The sequence below is a fragment of the Cynocephalus volans genome, chromosome 5, assembly GCF_027409185.1.
Source record: "Cynocephalus volans isolate mCynVol1 chromosome 5, mCynVol1.pri, whole genome shotgun sequence".
Classification (NCBI taxonomy): Eukaryota; Metazoa; Chordata; class Mammalia; order Dermoptera; family Cynocephalidae; genus Cynocephalus; species Cynocephalus volans.
The window spans coordinates 97,429,845-97,456,797 of record NC_084464.1 but is presented as its reverse complement, the minus strand read 5'-3'; positions in this window follow the sequence as shown (position 1 = coordinate 97,456,797).

The following is a 26,953-nucleotide window of genomic DNA, read 5'->3' as shown; positions in this document are numbered from 1 at the left end:
TATGAATTACTCAGTTTCAGGTATTCTCCTGTAAACAACAGAAGGAAAACTATTACATTATCTCTGACTGAGCTTAGGTCCCTACTTCCTAAGGAAGTATCTGGGTCCAGGTGCCTACATGAACTAAAATATATTTTCAGTTTTATTTCCAGTAGGATAGGATTCTTCTTCCTCATGGGGCTTTAATGGCCCACAGAGAAAGCCTAGCCATTGAAGCAGGAAACATCAGCGCACTGAACTCAGATTAGATTGATGGCTCATTGTGGCTTCACATGGCCACAGGCCTTTCACAACCTTCTGGAAAGAAGTGAAAATACCTGCAATGGGATAATTTTTCTGAATTATTATTTTTTTTAAATCCAGCATTTTCCTCCTTTGCCTCTCTTTATTTGAACAACTAGACCATTCTCAGCTCATTACCTCAAGAAAGGGATATGTCACTGTGTAAAGTAGAAGATAAGCAATCTTCCTGGATTTTGGTTTCTAAAAGTTCCAAGTACTTAAAGCAGAGATCTCAAATTAGCAAATGTTGGTCTAAATTTCTCCTGGAGAAATGTTTTATCAGTTACTGTGGTGTTGGCTCACACATTGTTTTAAAATAGAAATAGTGGCCAACATTTGAAATTGGAAGCTTTATAACAGAGAAGCTTTCTGGCTTCTCTAGAAGATTCAGAAGCTCTGGCCACTGGGGCAATAATATTCCCACATGGCAACAGTGGAAGGACATGATTATCAGCTGTTTGCTTTTGCTGGGACTCGTGTTCTCCCATGGCCTTAGTCCCTGCCATTGTCTTTTGTCTCCCCAGCACTGAGGCACAGCATCAGTTGCCTTTATCATCTTACTTCTATTCTGCTATACTCGCTTTTGTTACCTTGAGACTGAAGCTACCTGAGGAACCCTTGCCTTAGTGTAAATGGTTATAAGAATATGGTTACAAACAGTGTTTGGGAAAGAAATGATGTACTCTAAAAGCAGAGTGTTTGATGAGCCTGTAAATTTACCAGGAGACGAAAGTTAATTCTACGGATTGGAGGGGGAGTGTTGAGAGCGTAGTGAGTGTGCCAACTGAGAGAGGGGCCGAAGGCCTTGCTTCTCTGGCAGTGAACAGGGAGAAAGCAAAAATCCCAACAAGGTATCCAGGTCTGAGAGCAGAGGTGAGTGGTGCCACAGAGAGGTAGCAACACCTGAGATTTCTGTGATGTGCTTGGACATGTGATGACTTCAGTAGTTTCAGAGGTCTTCCTCTGTTTCAGCACAACCTAGAAGGGGCAAAATGATTTCTGTGTGTCAATGCATGAGACAGAATTAACTGTGAAGGCTGCTAGACTTAAAACTGTCCTGTCCTGCCAAGAGGGGTGACAGATGTCCCAGGAGATGCCTGCATGGACACATCACATGCAAGGCCGGATTCTAGCACATCTACACTCCACCCCATGTCCACCAATACCTTAGTGTTCAATGAAATCTTGGAGAATTAACACATCTCTGGCAAGCTGAATAAAGAAAACTGAAGTTATATATCATGTGCACTTGGATTCGTGGACTGAGACATGTAGCCTCCAAAATTTAGTGATAAAGGCAGTGATTTGAAAAAATGCATGACAAGAAATAACAACTGGATACTCTGAGTAGCAGTCTTTCCCAAAACAAATGTGGCACCAAGAACTTGGCAAGACATTAGAGAAAATCCTGACTAGACTTGGATAGCCCTCTTAGCCATACTGGTGTGGCAAAGAGGTATTTAGGAATGTCACCATCATATAAACATGCATACCCCAACACCCCCACACATTTGTTCTCTTTTTAGAGTGTGGGTCTAGTTTTCTTCAAAAATAATATAGTTGTCCTGATAAATTCTCTATAAAGTATTTCTGCAGACTCTGTTAAAGGTGTCTGAAATTTACACTTTAGGTCTTACTGATTCAAACATTGATTCTGGAGCTTCGAGTGCGAAAAACCCAATAAAGAGCCTCCTTAGAGATGCTGTCCTAATGAGGTTTATTTCTTCCTGGTTGTGTTGCTTGATTCACTTGCACCTGATACTCTTTTTTTTTTTAATGACAAGATCACGTTTTCTTGCTACTACTTCTAAGAATTCACAAGTGGATTCAGATATCACTAAATAGATTTCATCACTATGCCCTTTACTTTTCCTGACCCTTTCTTCAGTAGTCAAGTGTACTTTTAAAAAATGAAACAGATGATGAAACAGAGGGAACAATGTCCAGAATAAAAGTCCACGTAATGAGCATCTATGAACACTATCATCTCACACTTTACAGGTAGATATGTTGAAACAGTAGCCCCAACAGTGCACTAAATGAAACTCTCTGAGGCTAACTCATCCGTGGATTCTAGAATATTATATGAATAAATCTAAAATATTTATATACTCTTTATTACCTTTATCCTTTTCTCCCACATGACCATTTCCTTTCCATGTTAATATTAGTCTTCCTGGGAACTGTTTATCCTCTGAGGACCATTTCTGTGGTGGTGCATGCCCCGCCCCCCTACTCTTCATTGTTTTGGTTTCACTGTGTTATTTCTGGCGACACTGCAAGACTTCAAAGTGGCCCTCACTTAGTATCATTTATCAAATTTTCCTACCCATTCAGTGTCACTTTGATGTCCCACTGAGCAGCTGGCAGCAACGCAGCAGGCCTAAAACAAGACAGAACTGGCAGAACCCAGGAGTGAATCATTAAACTGGAAAATAGAGTCCAATATGAATAACTTAGAAGCAATTGAACGAGAGCACTATGATGTACATGTTCATGTGAGGATAGGAAACGCAGAAATATAAAATGTTTATGCACATATTCAACACAATTAGTGAGCATTTAGTAGTAAATCACAGGATGTCTGAATTTTAAAGGAATACAAAGATCAACAACCCGGTATGAGGAAACTGAATGACAGAGAGGTACGATGCTTATCCAATGTTTGTCATCTGTAGGGGTAGAGATGGACATAGTCATGCTCTCCTCAGTCTCAGACAAGTTCCCACTCTACTCTTTCATATACTTCCAAGATAAATATGTGATTTTCATCATTGTCACAAGGGTTTAAGTATCAGTGGTTCTAAAATTGTCTTTTTTTTCTCATATTAATTAAGATAGTACAATATTCAATATCAAAAACTGTTTGGATTTAGACCTAAGTTTTCACTGATGTACTTCCAAAATGTTTATAACATGGTAAAACCTAGGTTGAAATTCAGTCTCCATCACATCAACAAAATCAAGGACAAAAAACGTGATTATCTCCATAGATGCAGAAAAAAAAATTGACAAAATTTAACATAACTTCATGATAAAGACAATCAACAAATTAGGTACAGAAGGAAAGTATTTAAACACAATAACAGTCATCTATGACAAGCCCATCACCAATATCATCTTGAATGGGGAAAAACTGAAGTCTTTTCCCTTAAGAACAGGAACAAGACAAGAATGCCCACTCTCACCACTCCTATTTAACAAAGTACTGAAAGTAATAGCCAGAGTAATCAGGTAAGAGAAAGAAATAAAGGACATCCAAATAGGAAAAGACAAAGTCTAACTGTCCCTATTTGCAGATGACATGGTCCTATATATATATAGAAAAACCTAAAGACTCTATCGAAAAACTGTTAGCATTGGTTAATAATTTCATTAATGTTGCAGGATACAAAACCAATGCCCCAAAATCAGTTATGTATATATTTTCCAATAATGAACTAACAGAAAGAGAAATCAAGAAAGTTAGCCCATTTATAATAGTCACCAAAAAAATAAATTACCTAGGAATCAGTTTAACCAAGGAGGTGAAAGATTGCTACAATGAGAACTACAAACCACTACTGAAAGAAATTTAAAAAGACACAAAAAGATGGAGGGACATTCTTTGCTCTTGGATTGGAAGAATTAACATTGTGAAAATGCCCATACTACCTAAAACAATCTATAGATTCAATGCAGTCCCCATCAAAATACCAATGATATTCTTCACAGAAAAAAATAAAAAACAATCCTAACATTCATATTGAAAACCAGAAGGCCCCAAATAGCCAAGGCAATCCTGAGCAAAAAAATAAAGCCAGAGGCATAACACTACCTGACTTCAAGTTATACTACAAAGCTATAGTAAACAAAACATCATGGCACTGGCATAAAAATAGACATTCAGACAAGTGGAACAAAATTGAGAACCCAGAAATCAACCCACAGACTTACAGCCAATTGATATTTGACAAAGGCAACAAAAACATGCATTGGGGAAAAGACTGACTCTTCAATAAGTGGAGCTTGGAAAATTGGATACCCATAAGCAGAAGAATGAAACTAGACCCACACCTCTCACCATATACCAAAATCAATTCAAAATGGATTAAAGACTTAAGTATAAGACCTGAAACTGTAAAACTACTAAGGGAAAATACAGGGGAACCACTTCAGGAGCTAGGATGGGGCACAGACTTTATGAACAAGAGCCCAAAGGCACAAGCAACAAATGAAAAAGTAAATGGGACCACATTAAACTAAAAAGCTTCTGCACAGCAAAGAAACAATCAACAGAATGAAACAACAACCTGCAGAGTGGGAGAAAATATTTGTAAACTATACATCCAACAAGGGATTAATATCCACAATACACAAGGAACACAAGCAATTACAGAGTAAATAAACAAATAATCCAATTAAAAAATGAGCAAAGGAGCTGAATAGACATTTTTCTAAGGAAGACATGCAAATGGCCCACAAGCACTTAAAAAAAGGCTCAACATCATTAATCATCAGGGAAATGCAAATTAAAACCACCTTGAGACATCACCTCACCCCAGTTAGACTGGCTATAATCAAAAAGATGGAGAATAACAATTGCTGGTGAGGATGTGGAGAGAAGGAAACACTCATACACTGTTGGTGGGACTTTAAATTAGTACAACTGCTATGGGAAACAGTATGGAGATTTCTCAAACTACTACAGATAGATCTGCCATACGATCCAGCAATACCACTTCTAGGTATATATGCAAAGGAATGGAAATCATCTTATTGAGGGGATACCTGAACTCGCATGTTCATCACAGCTCTATTTACAATAGTCAAGATATGGAACTAACCTCAACGTCCATCAATGGATGACTGGATAAGGAAAATGTGGTATATATACACTATGAAATACTACTCTGCTATAAAAAAGAATGAAATTCCGCCATTTGTAACAACATGAATGAGCTTGGAGAAAATTATATTAAGTGAAATGAGCCAGTCACAGAGGGAAAAATAATGCATATCCTCACTCAAAAGCGGGAGCTAAGACAGACGGAAGGAAGGAAAGAAAGACCACAGGGATGTGCTGGAATTGCAGAGGGAGAGAGCATACCTAGGGTTGCAGAGTGAAGTGGGAGAGGGCGTGAGTGGTAGGGATTTAATTGGGTGAGGGACACAGGGTACAATTATAATACTGTGTTAACAGGCATGCTGAGAACATTGATCTGGCTATCACATCTTGGGTAGAAGTGGTGATGGTCTGCTTTGTCCCCCATGAATATGCATAACCAACATAATTTTTAAAAATGTAAAGCTAAAAAGAAAAAAAAATCAGTCTCCAAATCATTTGTGAAATGTTTTCAACTTTTCACATTTTTACTTTATTTTAGTGAAAATATCAGGTTTGTCTTCCAATTTCTCTATGAAGTTTTACATTCTTTGCTATTTATGCTTTATATTTCCAAGAGCTCAGTCTTCATCACTGAATATTTCTTTTTACAGCAACTGCTCTTATTTTGCAGGTGAAATATCTTCATTTCTCTCTCTGACGATCATCATAGTTTTTATTTTTACTTTTTTTTAAAGTTTTCTCCCTCTACAGAGTATCTTTTTCTTCTGTGTTTTGTTGTTGTTGTTGTTGTTTATTTGTTTGTTTGTTTCCTCATTCTAGTCTTTATCTTCTAGGTTAGAGTTGTTTCTCAGATATCTGGCAATCCTTGTCGGGTTTGCTCATAATTAAGACTGGAGGACCAAAAACTGTTTGGAAATTCTGAGTGCAAGTGCAGCACACCAGATGTGACCTTCATTGTCTGCTAATCTGACTGGATCATTTCATTGGGGACTGTTAATGTAAATAGCTTCTCTTGCAATGGTTAGATTTTGAGAAAAGAAATTTCCAATCCTATACATTGAGTAAGAAATCAGTCTGCTAATATTCTAGACATGACTGAAAGAGAAGTACTGGAAATTTCAGAATTCAGCATACAAGCATTCACTTAATCACCCTATTTTGAGTTTATGCTGCACTGTGTGTGGTCTTATCCAGAAATTCTCTGTTAATCTCTTCAATCTTCTGCCACCACTGCAGAGGAAATATGGAGGTCTAAAGCCTTCTTATATAGTCTTTTAACCAAGTATCCTATTATCAGGCCATAGTCAATTCCTCTTCAGTAATTCATATGTCTTTTGCTTGCTGTTCATAACACACTGTTTTCCTTGCTGACAACTTTCTGCCTTTTATTAAGTTTGTTCATCGGCTTTCATGCTGCAAAATTATTTTTTAATTATCTTCATTCTCATTCTCTTCATCTTTGTGAATTTGTCTTGACTTATTTCCATTACTGGCATTCTCTGAGTAAGTATTCTCTGCAAGGAATGTAGGTATAAGTTAAGGTCTAACTTCTTTTTTAGGTACTTACATTGTTATTAGTACCCGTAAAATCAATAGGGGAGGGCTGTACTTTGGCCTGTCTGTCAGTTAAAAGAAGTACCATGAGGAACAAATATTTGAGAGTAATCTAATTCTGACAAAAATACTCCTAACAATCCTCAAGATTTAATCTCCTAATCGAGGTGGTTAGACAGGAGACTTATCCTTTCTTTATCACGTTCACCCATCCCTCATTCAAGAAAAATAATACAGTTTTCCCTAATAGAGGAATTTAATTAGTTTATTTAGTTAAGGGAAAGTTAGTAAATGCCCTTCCCTATTAGAAGACATTAGACAAATACATGTTTAAAATTGATTGCCCCATTTACTGTCATGAATTAATAGCATTTTAAAGCCACCAAAGCAGAGGTGGAAGAGGAAGCATATGTTATGTTATACCTTAAAGAGGAGACCTTTTGAGCTAGGTCCTCTAAAGTAGTACAGTGAAGAAATTTCATAAAGTTGAAGGAATTCAACATAAAATTGAGGGACATGGGATTTGATGTAAGTATGGCCCGAGAAAGAGACCAAGGGCATTCCATTCAGAATTATATTTCCACCTCAGATGAACAATGATCAAAAGTAGGTCTATTGACCTGAGGATTTATGTGGTCAATTTAATTCATAATGAAAGAAACACTTTTGAGAGCTGAAAGAATACACCTCCAGTAGAGAGTAGTTGGAGACAGTACTGGATTGCATAGTGTTACCCCCAAATTCATGATCTTCCCAGAGTCTCAGAATATGATCTTATTTGGAAATAGGACTATTGCAGATGTAATTAGTTAAGATGAGGTTATAATAGAATAGTGTGAGACCTTAATCTAACGTGACTGGATTAAGATGTGTCAAAAGAAGAAGACACATACAGTCAGAGACACCTGGGAGACTGTCAGGTGATGACAGAGGCAGAGATTGAAATGATGTGTCTGTAAACCAAGGAATGCCAAGGATTGCAGGTAACACCAGAAGCTTAGATACTGGCATAGAACAGATTCTCCCCTACAGCCTGCAGAGAGAATACGGACCTTCTGCTGCCTCAATTTTGGACTTCTAGTCTCTGGAGAACAAATTTCATAAAACAAAGCCTTCCAATTTGTGGTGATTTTTTTTTTTTTTTGCCAGTCTTAGGAAAATAATACAGACATTATTCTCTGAACTTAGCTGGTGGAAGCTTCTGGAAGGATGCTAAACATAACACAATACATAGCTGAAGGCGAGACCAGGTCAATTAAAAAGCCAGGTAAAAAGGCGGACCCATTTACCCAGTAATTTCATAAGTCTGATAAAAAAATCCAAGCAGAGAAAATGTTACCTCCATAGGTTTCCCATGGTCACCCTAAAATGCTAGAGCTCTTACAGGTTTGAACCAGATATGCAAGTGTGCATTATTTTGCCCCCTAAGTGTAAATTCTGCAGGGATACTTTTTCTAAAATGCAGCCAAAATGTCAGTAATCTGAGGAGAATTCATAAAAAATATATTTGTACCTGGGGATCACATCTGGGGGTAGGGCCAGACCAGAAACAGAGGCTAGAGTATACACAGAAATAAGGCACCGCCCTTTGACTAAGTGGTGTTTAATCACAGTCTTTACAACTCCCAGTCTCTATCCATCCTTCTTACCTGAGGACGGCACTTATCCAAACATCTTAGCAGGTAAAGGAAAACAAACATGCAAGAGATAGAGAAGAAAGCTGCTTGTGAAGGCAATCGACTCAAGGAAACCAAAATATATTTATGGAACAACTACTATATAATCTCAAGAGAATTAACCCAAACATAAATTCTATGAATCCAGAAGTAATAATAGCAGTAATAATAATAATAAAATTACTGATACCTTACTATGTTCTGTGTAACATACTAAAAGGCTTTACATACATATCACATTGAATTGCCTCAACCATCTTACTAGTAATGTTTTTATTTTATAGATAGAAACACTAAGGCTCAAAGTAAATAACTCCTGATTGTCTAATTTGACGATTGAGCCTGGAAAAACTGACACTAGAGCCTATGATTTTAATCAGCATATCATGGCACTGAAAGATAAGGTGATTAAAAAAGAAAAATATAAACATTAAGTATTTGCTGGGAAGGTAATAAAAGTGACATAAGAAAATAAAAATTAATAGTAGAGTTTAAAATAGTATTAATAAAGAACATTACAAGCACAATAGTAAATAAAATCATATTGGAGTACAAAAGAGAGAAAATATCCCCTAAAAACGAGGAATTTATTTTTTAAATATAAGAAAGTGAGGAGAAAAAATTAAATTGTATGGGGATAGGGTCTAAGAAACTAACAGTGGAGGGAAAATACATGAAAAAGTGATTGTCTGAAGAACAGAACAGATCAAATGGAAGGAAATAAGTAATATGTTAGGTAACATATATTGAGAACTAACTACGTGCCAGCTATTTCTTTCAGTGCTTTACAAACATAATTTTATTTTATTTACTTTTTAAAATTAAAAAAAAAATTTTTTTTTTGTCTTTTTCGTGACCAGCACTCAGCCAGTGAGTGCACCGGCCATTCCTATATAGGATCCGAAGCCGCGATGAGAGGGTTGCTTCGCTCCCAGCGCCACACTCTCCTGAGTGCGCCACGGGCTCGGCCCAACATAATTTTATTTTAATCTTCAAGTTAACCCATTATGCACTATTAGTATCCATGTTTACAGATAAATAAATTACAGTTTAAAGATTTTAAACACCTTGAACAGGTTTTCATAGCTATTAAGTGATTTAGTATTAGTCAGTGTTCTCCAAAGAAACAAAACCAATAGGATATGTACAATTATGTAAGAGGAGATTATAATGGGAATTGACTCACATGGTTATAGAGGATGAGGGGTTCCACAATATGCTTTCAGCAAGCTGGGAAACTGTGGAATGTGGTGATGTAATTCAGTGTTATTCCAAACTCTAGAGAACCAGGGGAACCAATGGCACAACTCTAAGTCCAGGGCCAAAAGCCTGAGAACCTGGGTAGGAGAGAGAGGGGTTGAAGTGGGGGATGGAAGCCAGTGATGTAAGTTTTGAATTCCAAAGACTGAAAACTAGGAGCTCCATTGCCCAAGGGCAGGAAAAGATAAATGTCCCAACTTAAGAAGACAGAACAAATTTGCCCTTCCTATGACATTTTGTTCTATCCAGGTCCTGGGTATATTGGATAATGCCTACCTACGTTGATGACAGCAAATCTTCTTTACTCAGTCTGCTGATTCAAATGTTAATCTCTTCTAGAAACACCCTCACAGACACACCCCAAAATAATATTTTACCAGCTATCTGGGCATCCTTTAACCCAGTCAAGTTAACACATAAAGATAATTATCAATGATGAAGCCTGTATTAGTACATTTCTGTTGCTTATAACAAAATACCTGGAACTGGCTAATTTATAAAGAAAATGAAATTTATTACTTATAGTTTCAGAAGCTAGGAAGTCCAAAGTCCAGGGAACACATCTGGGAGGGTCTTCTTTGGTGATAGCTTTACAGCAATGCCGGGGTCTCATATGGCAGAAAATGGCAAAGTGGAGAGGGAGAGACTCTCATGTGCTCTCTTTTTAAAGCCCTCAGAACCATGCCCCTGACCACCATTATTAATTCATTCACTACTGCATGGTCCTACAATCTAATATCCTCTTCAAGGCCCCACCTTTCAATTACCATAATAAGATTTCCCATCCTCCTAACAGTCACAATGGGAACCAAGTTTACAATATATAAAATTTGGGGGACACAATTCAAGCTTCAGTTAGTTTGGGGTGGGGGAACATTCAATCCACATTAGCCCAAATCCAAAGACAGACAGGCTGGCTCCACATCTCTAATGTGTTTAATGTGATGAGAATGAGAAACCAAATTCTTAGTCTTATTTAATTTCAGTTAACTTACATTTAATTAGTAATATATGGCTAGTGGCTATTGTATTGGATAACCAACTCTATACTTTAGACCTTCTATAGAAATGTAGAACAGAAGGACTCAGTATTTTGCATAAAAAGTTTATGAAAAGTAACTAATATCCAGATTATATCCTGAAATGTTACTGAATATTAAGATTGAATATAGAATCCATCATGGACTAGTTTCCCTACCTTTTTCTGCAAAAATAAATAAATTAGTTCTAATTGGAACCATAATATTAAATGTTTCAATATTAATGTCAGACAAAAATGGCCTAATAACTAAATAAAGTCATCAATTACAAAATAAGTACACAAATTCAAACATTTCATATATACCTATAAATCTCATTTAGAAAGTATATTGATTTAAATGATTCCATTTATAATAACAAGCAAAAATATTCAATACTAAGAAATGGAGTAAATGAGAGAAGTGCAGAATATGTATCAAGAAAAGTTTTAAATATCTCCTAATGGTAGTAAAATTTACTTGAGTAAATGGAAAGTTATATTGTCTTCTTATATGTGAATACTCAATTACATAATTTTGCCAATTATCCCCTAAATTTATATGTGAATTAAATGCAATTCCAACAAAATTACATTGACCAAAATTATATGAAGTTAAAATGAAAAAGAGAAACTAAAAAATTAATTATTAAACCATATCTATGTCAAGAAAGGGCTATATTTTTTAAAGTCTATAAAGATATACCCACAAAGAACATGTCAATAGAAAACATAAGCTAGGGACTTAAAAAATAAAATAAAATAATTTACAAATATCTGACCAAGAGAAGATACAATTGTTGTTTTAAAAGACCTTATCTTAAAGTTTTGAGGGGTAGTGATCACAGTGTTTCCAGATTTTGAAGTCTTACATTAAGATTTCATGCCTGACAGTTAACATGTGCCATATTAGTTCTGGAATCAACAATGTTTGCTTATGGTTCTTGATTTTCTTTGTGAATATGTAATTTACAAAATGAGCAATAATGTCTTTTTCAAGTGAACTGAAGATGAATTTACGTAATCATGTGGTAGCTGGAGAGCTTGGTCGAAGGATTACATTCTACGTTCATTCAAGGAAAGTTTAGAGGAAGCAGGTATAACCGTAAGTGGATAAATGATGAAAACCCATGGTTTTCACATCAAGTATTAGGGAAAGGTGAGTTGTAAAGTGACAGAGCCTGTTTAACTCCATTCATAAGCACTTTTCGGAGGTAGAAGTGAGTGCATACCAACTCTGTTATTGTCTGCCTCTCTGGGAAAGGACTCGCACCTCCTATTTTTTATTAACCGTGGAGGGATTATAGATTCTGCAAACAGATTTTAAGAGTAGGGCAACAATTTAAATAAGAACTATCACTATCAGATGAGCTATCGAGTCAGCATTTTTAATATTGTGAACAATGGATTTAAGCTTCATGAGGACAATCATTGTTTTGTCACAGCTGTTTCTCCAGCCGAGTATCTGGCACACATTTGATGCAAAGCAAATATTTGTTAAGTGGATGAATTAATTAATGTTCAATTAAATAGTTGCTCATTCTGCTTATTTGTGATATGCAATTTTTCTTTCCTCCGAGCCTCCGGTCTACTTTTGAACCAGGAGCCAAAATTCGACAATTTAAACAGAAACAGTATAGTTTACTCATTACAACTATAATCACTGATCAAACCTGTTTCTGGGTTTTAATTTTGGAAAATGAAGCCAAGTTGGGTTGCAAATAAAAGGTGAAATAAAGAGTAAGGAGGAAACTAGAAATGTAGGAGAAATGTGGGAGGGGCGCACAAGATTAACTGTTCGTAAGTTACCCAGAAATGAGAGAACATAAGTTACATTAAAGTAGAACAAAAATATATTCTGAAATTCCATGACTCCTGCTTTCACTGACATGCTTAAACATTTAAATTTCACATATTTTAAGTAAATGGATGACTCATTTTCGTTTTTTTTATTTGAGTAAAGAAGTAATGGAGGTGGCACGTGTCTAACCTTTTACAGGACATTTAGCTAAACAATTTATATAGTGCATACCATAGGGCCATCCTTGTCTCCTTTCCTGCAAGTTTAAGTACTGTTTTACTGTCTTTTTCGGTTTTAACAGGAAGGCATTTGAGGTGTTTTGAAAACCTGTTTTCAGATTTGGTGAGAAAAATATGTTTCTCCTTGGGTGACTTCTGACACCTAATTTACATCTGGTTGCTAAGAACGCCGTGTGTGTGTGTGTGTGTGTGTGTGTGTGTGTGTGTGTGTGTGTGTGTGTGTGTGTGTGTGTGTGTGTACACACATGTGTGCATGTATGCACATGAACTCTTGTGTGTTCCTTCTCTTGCTTTCAGAACTGAGGTTTATGAAAATGATAATTGTCTTTAGATGATAGAGTGATAAAACAGATATATTGAAAAGATTTTTAAATAAACACTTTATCACCATCATTGTCATTTCTTATAAGAAACAATAATTCATTGGGAGATGATCTTTATTTTAAGAGCAGACCCTAAAAATTACACAGGTTTCATTACTAAGCACACAGTAAAATAATTTTGTTTTGCTTATGTTTGAATGCAACAGAAACATCACAGCTGCAAAAATAAGTGTAAGAAGCATTTAAATTATTGCCTGATTTTTCTTATGGAAGGTATATGCAGATTAATTTAGGAACTGTCTATAATCGGCTCTAATTTTTTATAAAGCTTCCCTGGATGATTACAGTGGGGGGGGGAGCAGAGATTGTGGGTCTATTAGTTTCCCATTGCTTCTGTTACAAATTACCATATACTGAATGGCTTAAACCAGCATAAGTGTATTATTTTATAGCTCTGGATCAGAAATAAGAAATCACTTTTATTTGGCTAAAATCAAGGTTTGAACAGCACTGCATTCTTTCTGTAGTCTGTAGGGAGAAATCTGTTACCTGGCTTTTTCCACCTTCTAGAGGCTGCCCTTATTCCTCGGCTCTTAATCCCGCAAGATTCTGACTTCCCCTCCTTTATCACATCTCCTGCCTCCCTTTTATACAAACTCTTTCAATTGCATCAGGCTCTCCTGAATGTTAGGATAACATTACCATCTTAATGTTCTTAACTAACTCATCTGCAAAGTCCCTTTTGATAATGTAAGTCAATATATTTACAAATTCTGTGGATTATGGTATGGACATCTTTCAAGGTCATTACTTTGCTGAACACAATGGATTTCTTCATCACATTTTAAGTTTACTACATGAATCAGAGAAGATATTTTGAAAACTCAGATCTTATACTGTAAACAAATAAAAGTGTTTTTTTCCCTTTGATCTGTCTTGCCCAAGTTCTTTCCAAGTTGGAATTTTAAAGTAAGGAGGTAAAAAGAACCCTGCACTGTGTTCCTGGTTCAGTTTGGTAGACAGTAGGTGCTTAGTTTTAATGATCATTTCCTAAAGTGTGGCATCTCTTTTTCTCATGGAAAACATCAAAACTAATTTTAAAAATATGTTCTCAAATGCAAAAGATGAGGTAACAGATGGATATCAAGGATCTAGGGACCTTAGATTTGGAGAAGACTGCCTTATTCCATTTCCTTAGCCGTTATCCATTGAATCCACAGTGTCTGGCAGGTGGATGACAATTTTTCCCAATCATGAAGAATATTTTGTTGGTATGGCATCTGAGGTTACTGAACATGAGACATCAAACTAACTTCAGAAATATAAGTCTAGAATAAAGTGTATATACATATATATATATGCCAGAGACCAGCTCTGCAGGATTCTCTGGACCTGAATAGGTGGTGTGGCATCGGCGAGGAAAAAAGAGAAAGGCGGACCACAAATGTCTAGTGCAAGTGTGGACCACGACCACATGAATCTTGCTTTATATGTTTTTACTTAGTCTGCCATTTGTTGACAATGACTCTGTGTTTATTTGGGAGTGTGCCTTCAGTACTCATTCAGACAATTTACAGTTCTGCCTTAGCTTTCAGTTCCTGCATACACAAAGTCTCAAGATTAGCTTAATATGAGAACTTAGGACCCTCACAGTTCCTTTGTGAGAGCATGCATTCTTCCCTGAGTATGGACCCAGCCATGTGCATAAGTGTTGCCTTCAGTATCCCCAAGAACATGCTGGAGCTTTCAGTGCCCCCTATGGGCATCTCATAAATAACTCAGATTTTTCTTTTATGCTTTTTTGTTAGTTTATTTGCCCTAACTGTGTTTTACTGTTTTAGGCCACTGGGAATAGAGCAGGTTAAAATACCAACAACCTTGCTGTTCTTACTGAGATGAAGCTGTTCTTGAACCAAGGTTCCTGATATTTCTTCAAGACTCTGATTAATTTCTAAAATCCCGAAAAAGTTAATTCTGATTAATTTTTGCCAATGTTCTCATTGATTTTACTGAAGAGAATATGTTTGGAGAACTTTACTCAGCCATTTTTGCATAAACAGGTTTTAGGCTCTTGATTGCTAATGTATCTGCCTTAACCACAAACTTTTTCAACCTGAGCAGCTCATTGCACATCAATTTTATAAATTGAATTTTGATTCCTAAACTTCATAACTAGTTGCTTTTAGTCATTCAGATTTAATTTTAAATATCTCACACTCAGAGTTCTTTCCCTCCAAAACAATCTAAAGTAACTCTTGCCCTCACCATATATATATACTTACAAAAACAGTTTCTACTAGTTTACTTATTTTATTTTCTGAATATATGAATACATCAGTCACACTGAGACTGAGACATGAAATTTTTTTTCTGGCCGATATATGATGTTATTTATTTTACTGGTGATGGTGGGATAAATACTGAGCAAGGGCAACTACTCTATCATTTTGATTTATTTTGTAATTTTACAATTCTTATAAAACAGTAAATAATACAATCTAAACAGTCCCTTTCCAGTTTTTTTTAAAAAACTTTCAAACAATTATTTACAGTTTATATTAACCAACTTTATATAAAAGTATGTATTTACTCCTGAAAACATATTGGACATCTCAGCTTTAAGTGGAGTACCGTAGACTGTCGATGGTTCTTTGGTAGATTGTCTCTAAGAGAAACAATCAGTATGGCATTGCATTAAACAAATTGTTAGAAGATATACTTGTGGTGCATTTGAGGGTGATGTGAGAGCATTCACCCACTCAGTATTTGTCAGAGGGTCACCACACCACATTACCGGATAGAACATTTGGAAAATATCTGAGACCTTAAAAAGATGACTGAAAAATCATAGCATGTTTAGTATATGTATGTTTTGGTCTTAAATGTTGATGAATCAGAATTTTGAAGTTCTACCAAGCAGGAATGGAAGAAATGATACATAGAAAATCAGGCTTTTTTTTTTTTTTTTTTTTTTAGTGTTTCCTAAAACTCTTAAACTCTTGTAGTTATGTTTCATGTATCTCAATTGTATAGATATAAAGGTGATTTTTTAACAAAAAAAAGTGAATACTTATTTGGAATGAGAAATAACAACATAGTACAAATTAATCAAAGCTGAAAATTCCTACATAACAAAATCTGGAAAAGTAACATAACTTCTTATTAATTATTAACTAACATGACATATAAATAATAATTTTTCCTACATCTTGACTGCATATTTTTGAAAGTCTAATTTTGTAACAGCTATGTAATTCAAGTTTTTGGAAAGAGAATAAATAACTTCATATTTCCTTTAAACATGGTCAGTCAAAATATTTTTATTATAAATAATTTAGAAAATTTGTTTTTAGCTTTTTAATATTTTGTTGGTAATGCCTGGTAATTGTTATAATTGCTGTGCCATTTGAGAAAACCTCTCAAGTTTTTCTTTCATATCTAGATTGAGTTTGCAGGGCATCTCAAGATGTCTTATTCCCAATACATCCTGACCTCCGTTTAGATGTATGTTAGACAGTTATATTATATCCTCCATGTGTGTAAAAATTTTTCCCATCTTTAATCTCTTTGGGGTTTTTTTTGTTATTGTTCCAAATATTTTCTTTTGATTTATCTTTCAGTTCAGTAAGACTTTTTAAAGCTCCATTGTTAAGTTTGTCTTTCAAGTTTTAATTATTAAAATTTTTATTTCTGAAAGTTCTATTTTGTTCTTTTCAGATTTGCTTGGTTATTTTTAAATTCCTTATTTCTTGCCATATTAACATTTCCCTTTTTATTTATTTAAACTATATCATTGATAGTTAATATTCTATTTTTATAATTTCAATATCTGAATATTTTGTACATGATGCTATTTACTATGCCTCCTACATGGTACCATGGTACTTCATGTGTTTTGGTTTTGACTGAGCTCACATTTTCTGGTACTTTATCTACAGGAATATTTTAAGAACTGAGTTGAAGGTGCATAGATATGGAGATTTTGTTTGTTCCCGCTTAGTCATCAGAGATACTGTTGACTGAGAACTACTTTAATGTTAATTCTCAGCCTGAGTTTCTATTTATTTACTTATTAATTTTATTGTGTTAAGAACACAACATGAGATGTACCTTCTTAAAATTTTCAGTGAGTAATGCATTGTTGTTGACTATATGCACACGGTTGTACAGCAGATCTCTAGAGCATATTCATCTTGCTTAACTAAAGTCGTGTTCTCCTTGATTAGTAACTCCTTCTTATTCCCTCCCCTGACCCCCTGGCAACCACCATATCACTCTTCTATCCTATCAATTTGGCTATTTTAAATACCCTACACAAATGGAATCATGTAGTATTTGTCTTTTTGTGAATGGCTTATTTCACTTAGCATATGTCCTTAAGGTTCATCCATCTAGGTGCATACTGCAGAATTTCCTTCTTTTCTTAGGCTGTATAGTATTCCCTTGTATGGATATACCACATTTTCTTTATCCATTCATATGTCAATGAACATTCCACATCTTAGCTATTGTGAATAGTGTTGCAAGGAACAAAGGAGTGCTACTATCTCTTCAAATTATAATTTCAATAATTTTGTTAAACATCCAGAAGTTATCATATGCTACTTCTATTTTTATTTTTTGAGGACTTTTTATACTGTTTTCCATAGTGGCTGAAGCATTTTTAATTCCTCCAAGTGTTCAAGGGTTGCAATTTCTCCATATCCCAGACAACATTTCCTTTTTTTTTTTTTTAATAGACATCCTGAGAGGTGTGAGATGATATATCATCATGGTTTTGATTTGCACTTCCCTGATGATTAATGGCCTGGAGCATTTTTTCATATACCTATAGCTATTTGTATGTCTTCTTTGGAGAAGTCCTTAGCCAATGTTTAATCAGGTGATTAGTTTGTTATTCTTGAGTTGTAAGCATAGCTTATTTTTGGAGAATAACTCCTTATCAGATATATAGTTTGAAAATATGATGCATCTCCTTCAATCAAGTCTATCCTGGGAGAAGAAGGAAGGATGTTGTTTGTCAAGCCAAACAGCAGGCTGAAAGAAATGTCACTTTTAACCTAGAGATAGAAGAAGAGAAAATAATAGACCCAGAAATGAAAAAAAAAAAATAGTTTACTATATATTCAGAATCAAACTGTGTAAATAACATCCTACAGTATTCCCAGGTGTGGAAATTGCATGTTATTTCTGGACTATGGAAAGTAATTGGATTATTATAGCATGGCACTGTACATATCCACTCTTACATTTCTTGTCTCTCATTGGTAATAAAGCTCCATTTTAAGAAATCCACTCTGTCATGAAAATCCTTAAAAATATCCTTTAATTATTGCACTGTTGTAATCAATCTTGAATTTCACCATGAATGAAGAGAAAATACATTATCTTTTAATGGATAAACTAAATGTTATTTTGGCAGCTACTTTCTTTTTATGTTTACAGTTTACTAATTGCTTTCATTTGAAATCCATGATAACACTATATATTTCAATACACAGACTATCTTTTAGCACAATCATTTGTTTCCACACTTGGGAATATGTACACAATGAGATAGTAAAATCATTACAGGCAACTGAATGAGTATACAAGTTGCCTAATAACATCTGTTGTAAAACTATAAACCTTTTGAAAAATAATCAGAAACCATTTTCTGTTCAACGTAGTGGAATACTCTTTTTGTGTTTGTATTAAAATGAACACTGGTATATTATTCAAATGCAAAACAGATTAGATCTATTTTTGAACAATTTTACTGATTATAATGAATGCTATTTTTCAAGGATTTTTGAACTTCTGGCTTCAAGAGTTCTGTTTTACTACTTTCTTGTATTTCCCAAGCTCTTGACTGTTTTCACTCACTTCAATTTTGAAACAAAGAATTGCTAGATAGGGGGAAAATACTCTGTCTTAGACCGTTCAAGCTGCTATAACAAAATACCATAAACTGGGTGATGTCAACAACAAATGCTGGGGAGTCCAAAATCAAGGCTCCAGCAGGTTTGGTGTCTGGTAAAGGCCTGCTTTCTCTTTCATAGATGGCAGTTTTCTCTGTGTGTCCTCACATGATGAAGAGAGGAGGCAAGCTCTCTGAGGACTCTTATAAGGACATTAACCTCATTTATGGAAGACTCAGTGTCATTTAATCCTAAATACCTCCTGCAGACCCCACGTCTCATTAATATCATCAAATTAGAAAGTAGATATTAACTATGAACTTTTGGGGGAAACAAGCGTTCAGTTCATAGCATACTCTTTATATTCATAGCACATTCTTTATATACAAAGAGTTAATTTAACCATTTGTAAGAGATAATATCTGTGCACAAAGAAATCTAGATAATAATGGAAGTTTAAAAAGAGAAACTAACTTCTAGTTGTAAGCAGAGAAACGACCAGGCTGCAAAACACAATTCCAGGCTACTTCTAATCATGGTAGCTTTAGTTTTTAAGTAGCTAAATAGGGTAGGAGAGTGGCATTATTTACACCTGTCGTCGTTTGTTCTTTTTTTTTTTTTTTTTTCCTCCCTTTTGGCAGTAATTTGCAGTAATTCCACATTAATCAAATAAGCTAGCAGAGAATACAACTAAATGGCAAGTTTTAAAGTACAGTGTATCCACTGCACACACCTCAGGTGTATAGCTAATCTATCAGCAGAGTTGTAATTTATTATTTATCCTGTCGTTTTGTAATTTTTGTCTTAATGTGATCAGTCTTGATTGTTGCAAAGAATAATTCTGGAAAAAACACATTACACAGAAATTGCTAAAACAAATATGAAAGCATTACGTTGTTGAACAATATTTCAGCCTATTAGTAACAAAGGTGTGACAATGTTTTCATCTATTTGATGAAAATATGACCTATGTATCCATTGAGTAATGAGCGTACTCAATGGCTGTGTTGAAAAACTTCAAATATACCTTGTTTAAAACATGCTTCAACCTTCAGTACAAAAATAATAGTTCAGCTCCTCTTAGGGTTAGGTTTACTTTTAAAAATAATAGTAACTAACGATTTTATTGAAACATAATTGATTATACATATTTGTGGGATACAAGGTTGAATATTAGTACCTGTGTACAATGTGTGATGATCAAATCAGGATAATTAGCATGTTCATCATTACAAAACATAATCATTCCTTGTGTCCATTAACCATATGCCAGGCAGCATTATTACTGTTCCTTGTAGATTAACTCTTAAACTGCTCAACTCTTACACAGTCATTACTATTCCCATTTTCCAGAGGAAACTGGGACACAAAATATTAAAATAATTGGCCCAAATAAGATAGCTTATGAACAGAATTTCTGGGATTCCACTCAAGATACCCTGATTTTAATATCCTTGCCTTCATCCAGTACACTCTAATCTTTCTTTCAATAGATTGAAGTTTAGTATTGACCAATACAAATATTTTAAGAGAGTTTCAACTAATTAATCGGTGGCAGTGATTACAAAAACAAAAAAGTATATGAATTTAATTTGTATAATCTTATCACTAGAATTCAAAAAGCATTTTTGAAAACAACTGTGTCAAAATAACTATTTTTACACACTTTATTAGTGGCTTTCAGCAGCCACTTTTTGGAAGAAGTTTCAGGCATTTTTCATTGCTTGAAGAAGAATTTGGATAGGAAATCAAGTGAAGTCAGATTATACTTAAGATCAATCAAAGTCAATATTCCTAAATACTTATTTCTTAAATTTTGTTATTGTACTTGTTCTTGGGATAAAAAAAAAATCAAAATAATATTTTACAATCATTTTGATTGGCTTAATTTATATAAAAATTCAAAACTGAAACATATAGCAAAATACATTTTGTTTACTTTATATACACCTGCACACCTGCCTGTGGCATTGCTAACCTGTCCTCCATAACCTAATGCACCTCTGTGTACTTGCCTTGATTGTCAGAACTGTAGGAGGACCATCTGAGGTAGAAATAGTCTCTTAGAAAATCCCATTACAAGTCCTGTCTTTGTTGGTGACACAAAGCATTCCATTATTTCTAAGCTCGATTAAACCACATTTCAAAGTTATTAGATGTATTCAGAACTTTGTGAAGCCAAACAGAACATATTTTCTTCAATTCTGTTCTTGAATTTTTAATGAATATGCTGTCAATTTAGAGAAGCACCTCATTAAAAAAAATACAGAAAGTAAAAATATACAATTTCAGCTCAGGAGCAGAAACCCACTTCCACTGATTAATTAGTTGAAACATGTTTACACCAAGAGAAATTATTTTTAAGCACGAATTTAAAGTATTTTCCTTTTGGAAAACTAAGTCACTATTCTACCAAGAAATACTGTATCAACAATTAAAGGGGGGAAAATAATATCTTTTATTCTAAGAATGATTTTTAGACAAACACAAGGTATTAACAGACACCTTTAGTTTTTGAGTTTTCTCTTGATAGATATGTTTCTCCCTTAAATTTTATTAGAGTTAAGATTTCACAAGTGGGTCTAAGGAAGGTGTTTCATGAGATACATTATTACCCTGCTGTTTAAATATGGTTTATTCTGAAACAATGAAGCTTGGGAATATCTAGACATAGGTTCTATATGGTTCAACATATTTAAATGAGTGGCCTGAGCACAGAGACTTATAGCTATGATTCAAACAAAACCTTTAAAATTAAAAACAAAAAATGGGAAAATAGTGCCCTAATTGTTTGACCCACAAAAGCAAGTTTTTAAAATTTCTCCAAGCTAAAAGTTTTGGCACTATAAAAACATGCATTTCACATATGTAATTACCATCTGCTAAATGTTCTGAATTTTTGTGTGATAGACCTAATAGGTCTATCTAAACCTGAAGTTCATTTGACTGGCTTCCATACAACCAGTGTGAATCACAGAATGTTTATTTTAATTTATTTGCCTAGCAATTTACCAAATGATAATTTTCAGATATTTATTAGAAACTCATAGTGCCATAAAATGTGGACTTTTGCAGATTTTACTTTCCTAAATGTACTGAGACATATAGGAATTTTTGGTAACACAGTTCTAAACAAAAAAGTAATACAAAATGATAAAGATGAAGTAAATTAAAGTACCATCTACCTATTAATATTTAATTATTAAAGCACAATATAAAACATAGTTATTCTTATAATGATGGATTTTTTTCCATAATAACATTTTACTTATAAATTATGATAATTATGGTTGGGGTCAGATTGATTATCTAGAACTCTAAATGCCAAATCTGGTAATGCTAACTGCACTTTATTCCTTTATCAATGGTCTCTGATTCTTAACATAAAGGTCTATATCATAGTTATTTGACTTTCTATTGGGATTTTCAGCAATCACAATGGTTGCTGCCAATGGCATCATCACTGCAATGCTAACACTTTAACTTAAAATGTTCTCCATCTTTCCATTGCCCAATAATATTGTTTAAATGGCAAACATTTTATTCACATCTATGGGATCTTTGATGTAGTTATTATTTTTTAAAATTTAAGGGTCTGTACCTTATTACTCATTTATTCTTAAACTTCAACAAAAGTGTTTTTTGCATTTATTTGCACACAATCCACCTTACTCATACCCATAACTTCATTTTTTATTTATTTATTTATTTATTTATTTATTTATTTATTTTTTATTTTATTTTATTTTTTTATTTATTTTTTTTTTAAATTTTATTTTGTCGATATACATTGTAGCTGATTAATGCTCCCCATCACCAAAACCTCCCTCCCTTCTCCCTCCCCCCCTCCCCCCCAACCATGTCCTTTCTGTTTGTTTGTTGTATCAACTTCAAATAATTGTGGTTCTTATATCTTCTTCCCACCCCCCCCCGGTTTGTGTGTGTATGTGTGTATGTGTGTGTGTGTGAATTTATATATTAATTTTTAGCTCCCACCAATAAGTGAGAACATGTGGTATTTCTCTTTCTGTGCCTGACTTGTTTCACTTAATATAATTCTCTCGAGGTCCATCCATGTTGTTGCAAATGGCAGTATTTCATTCGTTTTTATAGCTGAGTAGTATTCCATTGTGTAGATGTACCACATTTTCCGTATCCACTCATCTGATGATGGGCATTTGGGCTGGTTCCAACTCTTGGCTATTGTAAAGAGTGCTGCGATGAACATTGGGGAACAGGTATACCTTCGACTTGATGATTTCCATTCCTTTGGGTATATTCCCAACAGTGGGATGGCTGGGTCGTATGGTAGATCTATTTGCAATTGTTTAAGGAACCTCCATACCATTTTCCATAGAGGCTGCACCATTTTGCAGTCCCACCAACAATGTATGAGAGTTCCTTTTTCTCCGCAGCCTCGCCAGCATTTATCGTTCATAGTCTTTTGGATTTTAGCCATCCTAACTGGGGTTAGATGGTATCTCAATGTGGTTTTGATTTGCATTTCCCGGATGCTGAGTGATGTTGAGCATTTTTTCATATGTCTGTTGGCCATTTGGATATCTTCCTTAGAGAAATGCCTACTTAGCTCTTTTGCCCATTTTTTAATTGGGTTGCTTGTTTTCTTCTTGTAAAGTTGTTTGAGTTCCTTATATATTCTGGATATTAATCCTTTGTCAGATGTATATTTTGCAAATATTTTCTCCCACTCTGTTGGTTGTCTTTTAACTCTTTTAATTGTTTCTTTTGCTGTGCAGAAGCTTTTTAGTTTGATATAATCCCATTTGTTTATTTTTCCTTTGGTTGCCCGTGCTTTTGGGGTCGTATTCATGAAGTCTGTGCCCAGTCCTATTTCCTGAAGTGTTTCCCCTATGTTTTCTTTAAGAAGTTTTATTGTCTCAGGGTGTATATTTAAATCCTTAATCCATTTTGAGTTGATTTTAGTATACGGTGAGAGGTATGGATCTAGTTTCATTCTCCTGCATATCGATATCCAGTTATCCCAGCACCACTTGCTGAAGAGGCAGTCCCTTCCCCAGTGAATAGGCTTGGTGCCTTTGTCAAAGATCAGATGGCAGAAAGTGTGAGGGTTGACTTCTGGATTCTCTATTCTATTCCATTGGTCAGTGTGTCTGTTTTTATGCCAGTACCATACTGTTTTGGTTATTATAGCTTTGTAGTATAGCTTAAAGTCAGGTAGTGTTATGCCTCCAGCTTTATTTTTTTTGCTCAGCATTGCTTTGGCTATTCGTGGCCTTTTATTGTTCCATATAAATGTCTGAATAGTTTTTTCCATTTCTGAGAAAAATGTCTTTGGAATTTTGATGGGGATTGCATTGAATTTGTATATCACTTTGGGTAGTATGGACATTTTCACTATGTTGATTCTTCCAATCCAAGAGCATGGAATATCTTTCCATCTTCTTGTATCCTCTCTAATTTCTCTCAGCAGTGGTTTGTAGTTCTCATTATAGAGATTTTTCACCTCCTTGGTTAACTCAATTCCTAAGTATTTTATTTTTTTGGTGGCTATTGTAAATGGGCAGGCTTTCTTGATTTCTCGTTCTGCATGTTCACTATTGGAGAAAAGAAATGCTACTGATTTTTGTGTGTTGATTTTGTATCCTGCTACTGTGCTGAAATCATTTATCAATTCCAACAGTTTTTTTGTAGAGGTTTTAGGCTGTTCGATATATAGGATCATGTCATCTGCAAACAGGGACAGTTTGACTTCATCTTTTCCAATCTGGATGCCCTTTATTTCCTTCTCTTCTCTGATTGCTCTGGCTAGTACTTCCAACACTATGTTGAATAGGAGTGGTGAGAGTGGGCATCCTTGTCTAGTGCCTGTTCTTAAAGGAAAAGCTTTCAGCTTTTCCCCATTCAGGATGATATTGGCAGTGGGTTTGGCATATATGGCTTTAATTATGTTGAGATACTTTCCCTCTATACCTAACTTATAGAGGGTCTTTGTCATGAATGAGTGCTGAACTTTATCAAATGCTTTTTCAGCATCTATAGAGATGATCATATGGTCCTTGTGTTTGAGTTTATTAATATGGTGTATCACATTTATTGATTTGCGTATGTTGAACCAACCTTGCATCCCTGGGATGAATCCCACTTGATTGTGATGAATAATTGTTCGTATGTGTTGCTGTATTCTGTTTGCTAGTATTTTAGTGAGGATTTTTGCATCTATATTCATCAAGGATATCGGCCTGTAGTTTTCTTTTTTGGTTATATCTTTACCTGGTTTTGGTATCAGGATGATGTTTGCTTCATAGAATGAGTTTGGGAGATTTGCATCCGTTTCAATCTTTTGGAATAGTTTGTAAAGAATCGGTGTCAATTCCTCTTTGAATGTTTGGTTAAATTCTGCTGTGAATCCATCTGGTCCTGGGCTTTTCTTTGTTGGGAGCCTTCTGATAACAGCTTCAATCTCCTTTATTGTTATTGGTCTGTTCAAATTTTCTACGTCTTCACGGTTCAGTTTTGGGAGCTTGTGTGTGTCCAGAAATTTATCCATTTCCTCCAGATTTTCAAATTTGTTGGCGTATAGTTGTTTATAGTAGTCTCGAATGATTCCTTGTATTTCAGATGAATCAGTTGTAATATCGCCTTTTTCATTTCTAATTTTTGTTATTTGAGTCTTCTCTCTTCTTTTTTTTGTTAGCCATGCTAATGGTTTGTCAATTTTATTTATCTTTTCAAAAAACCAACTTTTTGATTCGTTGATCTTTTGAATTGTTTTTTGGTTTTCAATTTCATTCAGTTCTGCTCTGATCTTAATGATTTCTTTCCGTCTGCTAACTTTAGGATTGGATTGTTCTTGTTTTTCTAGTTCTTTAAGGTGAAGTGTTAGGTTGTTCACTTGCCATCTTTCCATTCTTCTGAAGTGAGCATTTAATGCAATAAATTTTCCCCTCAATACTGCTTTTGCAGTATCCCACAGGTTTTGGTATGATGTATCATTGTTTTCATTAGTTTCAATAAACTTTTTGATTTCCTGCTTGATTTCTTCTTGGACCCATATGTCATTAAGTAGAATGCTGTTTAATTTCCATGTGTTTGTATAGTTTCCAGAGGTTTGTTTGTTATTAATTTCTAGTTTTAATCCATTGTGGTCTGAGAAGATACATGGGATAATTCCAATTTTTTTGAATTTATTGAGACTTGATTTGTGACCTAATATGTGATCTATCTTGGAGAATGATCCATGTGCTGATGAGAAGAATGAATATTCTGAGGTTGTTGGGTGGAATGTTCTGTAGATATCTGCCAATTCCAATTGGTCTAGAGTCTTGTTTAGATCTTGTGTTTCTCTACTGATTCTTTGCCTAGATGATCTGTCTAATATTGACAGTGGAGTGTTCAGGTCCCCTGCTATTATGGTATTAGTGTCTATTTCCTTCTTTAGGTCTAATAGAGTTTGTTTTATAAATCTGGCTGCTCCAACATTGGGTGCGTACATATTTATGATTGTTATGTCTTCTTGATACATCAGTCCTTTTATCATTAAGTAGTGTCCCTCATTGTCTCTTTTTATGGTTTTTAGTTTAAAGTCTATTTTGTCAGATATAAGAATAGCCACTCCAGCTCGTTTTTCTTTTCTGTTTGCATGGTAAATCTTTTTCCATCCTTTCACTCTTAGTCTGTGTGAATCTTTATGGGTGAGGTGGGTCTCTTGTAGGCAGCATATAGTTGGGTCCTGCTTTTTGATCCAGTCAGCCAGTCTGTGTCTTTTAATTGGGGAATTTAAGCCTTTAACATTAAGAGTTGTTATTGAAAGGTGTTGATTTATTCTTAGCATTTTATTGGTTGTTTGGTTGTCTTAGGTGTCTTTTGTTCCTTGCTTTCTGATTTACTGTTTGGTTTCTTTGTTTGTTGGTTCCTTAGGTTGTAGATAGTGTTTTTGTTAGCTTGTTTTCTCTTCATGAATGCCATTTTTATTGTACTAGCGGGTTTAGATTTTTCTTAGGTTTTTATGGCAGTGGTAGTTATTTTTCAGGAACCAAACCCAGTACTCCCTTGAGGATTTCTTGTAAGGGTGGTCTTGTGGTAGTGAACTC